We start from the raw sequence: 9,385 nt of genomic DNA on the forward strand, positions 1-9,385 counted from the left end.
GATCTGCAAGTTAGTTTGTGATATGGAAGTTAGTGGTAGGTCTGGGGGCCATGTACATGGGAGGCAGGGACCAGGAAGAACACAGATTTCAATATCATTGAGGATGTCGAAAACTTTTTTCAACGTTTTATGTACTACTGCCCCTGAAGATTGTCGATAAAAAGGTAAGGCAGTTTCATAAAACTAGATTCTGTAGCCCTATTTTCTATAATACTAGGCGTATTAGAGATTAACTTAAATTTTGCCTGATTACAATCGTAATTTTAGGAGCCAATAATGGTTTCGACTGGTTACTGAAAAGAGTAAAGAATCGCAGTATTTTGAAGTAAAATATTTTTATTCGGCTCGACAATGCCAGCAAAATATTTCATAATGTCAATGGATATAGTTTCGGAACAGTTTCCGTTTTTCACAAAAACTATTATTACCAAAACTTGGAGTTTATCTGTCAAGTTTGTCATTACGCATTGACGAGCGATGTACGAGTGTCAGATATCGTCTCGCACGCTTGTATCCGTTGATCTCCGAAGCCCCAACTACTAGATGGTATTGATCAATCTGCACCCTGCCTCCTTAATCTCTCTGTTCACACGAACATCTGTCTCCCGCCAATTTATCCAGGACTTAGCCGGCTCAGGGCCATTGCCAGCTGCGCAAGCAATTAATTTCTCCTGGCGCGTCCCTTTCCTTCCACCATCTCTCCTCTTTCGCAATCAACTTCAAATTTACTCTCGTACGCTGAACTTCAATCTTGATTAGCAAAAACCAAAAGATTTAGAGAGCTTGGTAAGTGTACTTTATCCCTGTCTAATAATTGCTGCTCGCTAACTCATTTGCTTCCTGACTCAAGTCATTAATGTAATTGGTTTTCTCTTAAACTTGTCAGAATTGTCTCTCAAGCACCTCACAATTTCCTGAGCGATTTCACTCTTGACTCTACTACCAGACCAAGATGCAGAAAAAGATAATATTTTCACCGTGAAACTTGACTTCATACCAACATTAAATCCGAAAGAAATGACACCTGAGAGATGAAAATCTGAAGTTCTCTGTCTCCCTGATATTTGCTGAAGAAAATCTGAGAACATACTTCCAATCTATCTTCCTCCGATACTAAATTTATCTTCTACCACCTTTAACTTACGATACATAATGTATGTTGGACATCATTGGTCAGGTATAAATCTATTTTCTCATGTCAAGGTTCTCAACAAGTCTTCCACGATGACAGGTAATGGAAGTTTTTGTCGTTGGAATTGACGTAGCTAGACTCACTATAGTTTTTACTTGAACTGCCGTTTGGGTCTGTAGTTGCTTGGAATACTAACTGTTATTTTAACGTGTTTCAACATATTGTGTATGTGTGGTCATATTTCTGTCGAAATTACAGTAATTTCAGAACTGTACGCACGAAGGAGAGGGACAAGAAAATACGGCATATCGGATTGGAACTTCCCTGTACTACGATGATTTGAAGTAATGTACCTTTCCACTTGTTTCAAGATTTCTTAACAACCGATTACTGCGAAGCGTGTACTTTTAATTGTATCTTATACTAACGATCTTTCGTGGGCTATTGGTGGATGAAATGTTACTAAATTAATTTTTAGTGATTATTCCTACGAGAGGTTTATTTCAATCAAACCATGACAGGTTTCAGATTTCTTACGAATCCATCTTCAGATGGATTTTACAGATTTCCTTACTTTCTTACTGGAGCCCCGCTCTGTTTTCATTGTTAGTTTGCTGCACTAGGCTACACAGTAGCATTATTCTAAGTTTAACTAGAGATTTAGTTTTTTGACGTCTGTGGAAACATCCATGAAAGGGTTTTAAAGTTAGTAAAACATGAAATGTGGCGAAAGCTTAAGTGCTGTATAAATCAGCATGTCTAACTCGTCCAACACAATTTCGTGCGTAGACTATGAGTTGTAACGCACATTTTCTCAGGTATTTCGTCAGATACCTACAATTTCGCGTTTGCTGTATGTAGCTGGAGTCAGTCCGAACAAATACTGCTCATCAAGCCGTTCATGCGACGTTCATTGTGGATAGAAAACGCCGGTTTGTTTCCATCTATAAACAGCTACTGGACTACCGGCTATTCCTCGTGTTTTATCGTCGCTGGCTATACATATCATTAACACGAGTATCGCACTAGACTAACCTCTCCAGATAATGAGCACGTGGAATACCACTTCACAAATTATTATGTTTGTAACGGGAAACAAACGGCGGCTTCCCGTTCGCACTAGAGTTATATGAAAGGCGCGATGAGCGGAATTTATTTGGGCTGACTCCATCTACACATTGTTACACATGCAAATATGTGCTGAAACATTGGAGAGAGTGAGCCTGACAAATCTTAGGGGAGACACCATCTATCAAAACAACATGAAACACTGTGCACAGTGCATAAGCAAAGCAATATTTTCTTTTAATATAGAAACAAAGCTGATTTTCAGCACTTGATCCATAGCTACATTCTACCTTGTAAATAGTAAAATAATATGTTTCACTGATTAGTCACATCAATTGCACGTAGAAATCTGTAATGTTTTATGAGGGGCCTTCAATAAGTAATGCAACACATTTCTTTCCGAAAACAGATTCGTTTTATTCAGTGTTCCAATATACTATGTTATACCTCACTGGCTACAAAACTTGTTTTTCAACATAACTGCGTTCATCGCGACGGCCTTACGTCTCCTTACTAGAAGGGCCTGTAAGCCGCCATAGTGCCGCTCTAGTGGATGACGTCGGAGCCAACGCCTTGCTTCATCAATAACCTCCCCAACATTGTCACAATCGGCCTCATAACGCACACGCCATTCAGCACAGACGGTCCTTCGTTGCTCCTTACAGTCCTTTGTTAATTGGCGACGAACCCGGGAACCCGGCTGGCACACATCTTTGAGTAAAGGCGTGTCAGCATTACAAACAGAGACTTCCAGCAGTGCTGCGAGATGTTTGATTGCGATCCATCGTTCAGCTCGAATGATAGTGTCCGCACTGTCCAACACAGCGGGAGTCGTAGCTGCGTGCGACCAGCCAGCACGCGTGAGATCTGACAGGTGTGCACGGCCTTGTTGCGATGATGACAGACGCTTTACTCAACGACGTATCGTGCTTTTTTACGCTGCCAGATCTCCGTCGACATTCTGCGAAGTCCTGTGAATGTCTGTGATGCTCTGGTTTTCCGCCAAAAGATACTCAATAACAACTTTCTGCTTAGAACGCACTTCCGTTACAGACATTTGTAAAGCTACGTATGGCAACATCAGCTATGGTAACTTCATAAAACTATAGTGTCTGAATCGTGAACGTTCCCCGATGTCCCGCAACAAATTCCTAATTTTCTTCAAACGAAATCTGCCGAGAAAAGAAATGTGTTGCATTGTCTATTGAATGTCCCTCAAAAGAATTGCCTGTGGCGGTACTTTACACAACACAGATATGAAAACGCTACACTGCGTCTAGTAAGCATTTTAACATGCAGTATACTGAAGAATTAAAATAGTAACTCCATAAGTAACTGAAAATAGGTCACTCCTATTTGCAGCTCGTAAAAATGATACACAAACGATCGTTTTACTCACCCGTGCTGCTGCAGGAACTGAAGCAGCCGCCCTTACTGACTGTTCAACTGACACGCTAACAGTACGAACAATATGCTCCCCATATCTCTATGCCAATCACATCTGTGTGGTGTAAATTATCAGATAGCTTACAGAACTTCTGCAGAGATGAATGTAAAACTTTTCTGAATTTGTCTGGTGTGGAAATAAAAACACATGAAAGTAGACTGGTATTGAAGTGAAACTCCCGAAGAATCAATAACTGGGAAAGGTGATAAACTATGTTCTCTCCACTTACAGTTTTAATTGTTTACCTTTAAGCTACATAAAGATTGTTAGCACAAACAGCAACAGAGACGCGATAAGTCTCTTACGTAAGAGTTACATTAACATATATATGACCCACTCATTGGTCATGGTGCAGCAACCGTGATATATTTTCAGTAGGAAAAAACGGTCTAGGCTGCCAAAATAGTGAAGGTGCACACCAGAATTTCGACTGCATATGACTCATCCGCTATCCGCAGTTTCTATGCGAGCACTGAAGATGCCTCAAAAAGGCGTAACGCGTCAGTAAAGCTTACGGTAGTTATGCAAGCTAGAGTGGTTCTTCCTATTGATGTTGTATTAACGCTGGAGAAACATATTTTCTCAATTCACGACATTATTCTCTAAAATACTCTCAAATATGGGTACTACCGAGTTAGGACTGGTTCCCGCAATCAATTTGATTCCGTAAGTGTTAAGAAAAAGTAGCGATGTGTCAGACGGATTTAAACCATTCCGTACTGAAGGAATCATACCTTTAAGCCCCTTTAATGTGTGGTTTGGCTTCTTTAGCATCCAACAGTGATTCATATTCCTCCACCAACTCTGAGTACCTACAAATTGTCTGCAGCAGTACTTCTTTTCCTTTATTTTCTTCATCTTCTTCCTGAAGTCTACTCACAGAAACTTCCCTCAACACAGTGCTACCTGTAAAGCTATCTCTCTCAGTGACCATCTAGCAAAGGTGGTAACGGTTCCCACTTTTTAATTTGTCAATAAAACAGAATACTGATAAACTGCAGCTATCAAAGTTTCGTGTATATCTTCATGTTGAAAGATCCGGGCACGGACGTACGCATACACGGGCGCACGCCAGCGGTCTGTGTGTGTGTGTGTGTGTGTGTGTGTGTGTGTGTATTCGCACGCGTGTGCGTATTGGTCTGCGGTACAGTCGAGTGGTCCATAGTAGGCCAGGCTACAACCTCCGTAGGTAACACAATACGAAATTATTTTTATATTTACGGCGTGTAGTTTCACGTTTTAGTAACTGTGAAATGTAATTTCGCGCATTCTGAGACGTAGCTATCATTTATTTTGAATAGCCAGCTACACAACTCAGTAAGGCGACAGCCTCCTTAAATAACACAGCGAGAGAGTAACGAGTTACATTTTGACATTTATCTGTTTGCTTTTACACTGAGGTGGAAGAAGCCGTGGTATAGCTCTTAATATCGTATCCGATACTTTTTGCACAGCGTAGCCCAGCAACTCGACGTGAGATGGGCTCCACAAGACTTTGGAAATACCTTGCGGAAATACTGAGCCATTATGCCTCTACAGCCGCCCATAGTTGTGAAAGTGTAACCGGCGCCATCTCGATTATGTTCCATGTCGGGCGATTTGGATGGCCAAATCAAAAGGTTCAAATGGCTCTGAGCACTATGGGACTTAACATCTATGGTCATCAGTCCACTAGAACTTAGAACTACTTAAACCTAACTAACCTAAGGACATCACACAACACCCAGTCATCACGAGGCAGAGAAAATCCCTGACCCCGCCGGGAATCGAACCCGGGAATGGCCAAATCATTCGCTCGAATTGTCCAGTATCTTCTTCGAAACAATCGTGAAAAATTGTGGTGCAGTGACATGGCGCATTCTCATCTATAAAGAATTCCACCGTTGGTTGGGAATATGAAGTCCATGAATGGTCGTAAATGGTTTCTAAGCAGCCGAATGTTTGAGTTCTCTGGAGTAGTGCCTTCTTGACAACTTGGGTCCATGGCTTCGGGGGATCTGCGCCACACTCGACCCTCACCATCAGTCCTTACCAACTGAGATTGGGACCCCTCTGACCAGGCTACGGTTATCCAGTCGTCTAGGGTCCGCCCTATACGGTCACGAGCCCAGGAGAGGCGCTGCTGGCGACACCGTACTGTTTGCACAGGCACTCTTGTCGGTTGTCGCACTGTCCTAATGGATGCGTTCATCGTACGTCCCACATTAAGTTCTGCCGTTATTTCACGCAGTGTTGCTAGTCTGTTAGAACCGACAACTCTACGCAAACGCCCATGCTCTCGGTCGTTAAGTAAAAGTCGTCGGCCACTGTTTTGTCAATGGTGACAGGCAATGCCTAAGCTGTGCAATTTCTTTTCGTACTCTTGACTCTGTGGATCTCGGAACATTTAATTCCTTAACGATTTCCGAAGTGGACTGTTCCATGGGTCTCTGAAAGGACCACTATACTACCTGCTGATGATGATGTAGCGTACTGGAAGGTGTAGAAGATTATTGACTATAAGATAATACAATATGATTTAGACAGGTTTCTAGTAGGTGTGATGAATGGCAGCTGGGTCAAAGCATAGAAAAATAGAAAATAATGTGGACGAGTCTGAAAAGCAAACCTGTAACGTTCGGACACAGCATCAGTAGTGTCCGGCTTGAGACCGTCACCTCTTTTAAATATTTCAGTATGTCGTAGCAAAGCGATATGTAATGTAACGAGCATGTGAAGATTGTGGTAGGGAAGGCAAATGGTCGAATTCGGTTTATTGGGAGAATTTCAAGAAAGTGTGATTCATTTGTTAAGGAGACGTAATCTATTCTTGAGTACTGCTCGAATGTTTGGGATCCATATCAGGTCGTATTAAAGAAAGACATCGAAGCAATTCAGAGCGGGTTGCTAGATTTGCTGGCTTCAAATGGCTCTGAGCACTATGCGACTCAACTTCTGAGGGTATCAGTCGCCTAGGACCTAGAACTAATTAAACCTAACTAACCTATGGACATCACACACATCCATGTCCGAGGCAGGATTCGAACCTGCGACCGGAGCGGTCGCTCGGTTCCAGACTGCAGCGCCTAGAACCGCACGGTCACTCCGGCCGGCGTTAGATTTGCTGCCGGTAGTTTCGAACAATAGAGAGATGTCACGGAGATGTTCAAACGTACCTATGTTCTGCATTTTACTTTAAAAAAACCTACGAAGTTACCTATGTTCTGCATTTTAATTTAAAAAACCTACTTGTTACCAACTGTTCGTCTAAAATTATGAGCCATATGTTTGTGACTATTACAGCGCCATCTATCACAAAGCGAAAAAAGTGGTCCAACTAAAACATTCTTAGTTCTTTACGTGCTACACGAATATGTAATAATAATGGGGGGTTCCTATTTTTAAAAAACGCAGTTGATATCCGTTTGACCTATGGCAGCGCCATCTAACGGGCCAACCATAGCGCAATCTGGTTTCCGCCTTCAAGCTAGCAAGTTTCGTTCTATGTACTTTTTTCGTTTGACGCTTATTTCGTGAGATATTTGGCCCGGTCACTATCAGTGGACGACCCTGTATACATACATAACGCAATAGAAAATAGTTTTTTTAAATAATAACAACGAAGATGTATGATGACGAAATGATCGCACAAATACAATATAGTTCTTGAGGTACAACACAGTATTATTGAGGTGCAAACTAACTCCGCTATTCCGATGCAAAGATACTTTTAACTTACATGCTGTAACAGTAACAATAGTCGAGAATGTGCTTTTTTTATAAATCTACGCCAAAAACTAAGGCCGAGATATTTTCTTTACTACAACTAAATTCCATAGTCCCAGTAGCATAGCTTTTACAATAATTTTTATGGACTGTACGCACTTAGAAAATACTTTCAACAGCCCCAATAGAATAGGTTTCTATAATAACAGTTCTGACAGACTGAGGGCTATATAGATATATACACACTTAAAAACTATTCTGACTTGGATGTCTAGTGGCAGAGGAAATACTTAAGAACTATTCCATTTACAAGATGCATATGGTAAGTAGATACTCGAATATATACGAGGCCTGTTCAGAAAGTAAGCTCCGATTGATTGCCAAATTGAAACCACAGTGAACATCAGAAATGTTTTACTTGTAACAATTAGCTACACCTTTCAGCTACTTCTCTACGTAGTCGCCGTTCTGACTTAGACTTTTGTCATAGCGTTGTACCAACTTTTCAATAGCCTCATCATAGAAGGCAGCCGCCAGTGCTTTCCGCCAATTCTCCACGCTGGCCTACACCTCGTTGTCTGTGTCAAAATGTTGTCTTCACAGACAGCGGTTCATGTGACCAGAGATGAAACTCAGGGGGAGACAATTGCGGACTGTATTGTGGGTAATCTAACATTTCCATTTGAAAACGATGCAGGAACATCTTCATTGCCCCTGCAGAATGCGGCTGAGAATTGTCGTGAAGACGAAACAGCACGACAGTTATGTAATGTTAGCTGCATAGCTTCAGGCGAAATTTCTCACCAGGCCCTCGTACTTGGTGGCAGACACTATTTTCTAGATATCTTTACGCACTCACTGCGAGCTCAGAAATGAGAAGAGCGACGTGATGCTAACTGGGGTTATACTAGAGACACTACCCAACACATCTGTGCAAAGCTTTATCGGATTTTCATAGTCGTTTCCATTTCGCGACCGATCGGAGCTTACTTTCTGAACGCCCCTCGTATATATGTACATATTTTTTTTCTGCCAGTGCATCGTCTCCTGCCTTCCAAACTTCACAGAAGGTAGGAGACGAGGTACTGGCAGAATTGAATCTGTGAGGACGGGTTGTGGGTCGTACGTGGGTAACTCAGATGGTAGAGCACTTCCCCGCGAAAGGCAAAGGTCCCGAGTTCGTGTCTCGGTCCGGAACATAGTTTTAATCTGCCAGAAAGTTTCAAGGACGATCTTGGTTTGCCCGAGGCGGGTGACTACCTTAGTCTTTGCAGTTGTGGCATGTCACATACTTTCATACTGGCAGGTCTGTCCGCCTGCTTAGCTGAGTAGTAATATGTTTGCCCCCCATGCAGCGGGTTCGGGTTCGAATCCCGGCCGTATTGGAGATTTTTCTTCGCTCGTGGTCTGAGTGTTGCGTTGTCCTCATATTGGTCATTTCATCCTCATTTCCTGCAAGCAAGTCGCCCAGTGTGGCGTCGAGTGACATAAGACTTGCACACGTCGGGCAAATTTCCGCGGATGGGGCATTTCACTATCAGGACTGCGTAGAAACCGGTGTACTGAGCACAAGCGGAAAACACGCTTACAACAAACGATAAAATCCGCCGTTGCAGATCATTGTCTTGGCACTGGTCGCCCTATGCAAATATAACAGCAAAGAGATTGTGGCACGCCCTTCAAGCAATTGGGATACAGTTATTAAGGTAGTTGTTGAAAGCAAACTGGCAAGTAACATTATAAATAGAGATGATAGCTGTTGCTGAACTTCTGCATGGAATCCTGTCAAAACAGAGGGACAGAGTTCATGCTGTCAGCAGCTCGTGGTCGTGCGGTAGTGTTCTCGCTTCCCGCGCCCGGGTTCCCGGGTTCGATTCCCGGCGGGGTCAGGGATTTTCTCTGCCTCGTGATGACATTCGAGCACCTTTGAATGTTCTACTCCTGCGCAATGGTGCAGGTGGGTCAAAATCAATTTTGTGTTTGTTTTTGCTTGGTTTTCATTTGTATTCTGACAACTCCAGCAAGTGGAGGAG

Source organism: Schistocerca piceifrons, chromosome X, assembly GCF_021461385.2.
Source record: "Schistocerca piceifrons isolate TAMUIC-IGC-003096 chromosome X, iqSchPice1.1, whole genome shotgun sequence".
Taxonomy (NCBI): Eukaryota; Metazoa; Arthropoda; class Insecta; order Orthoptera; family Acrididae; genus Schistocerca; species Schistocerca piceifrons.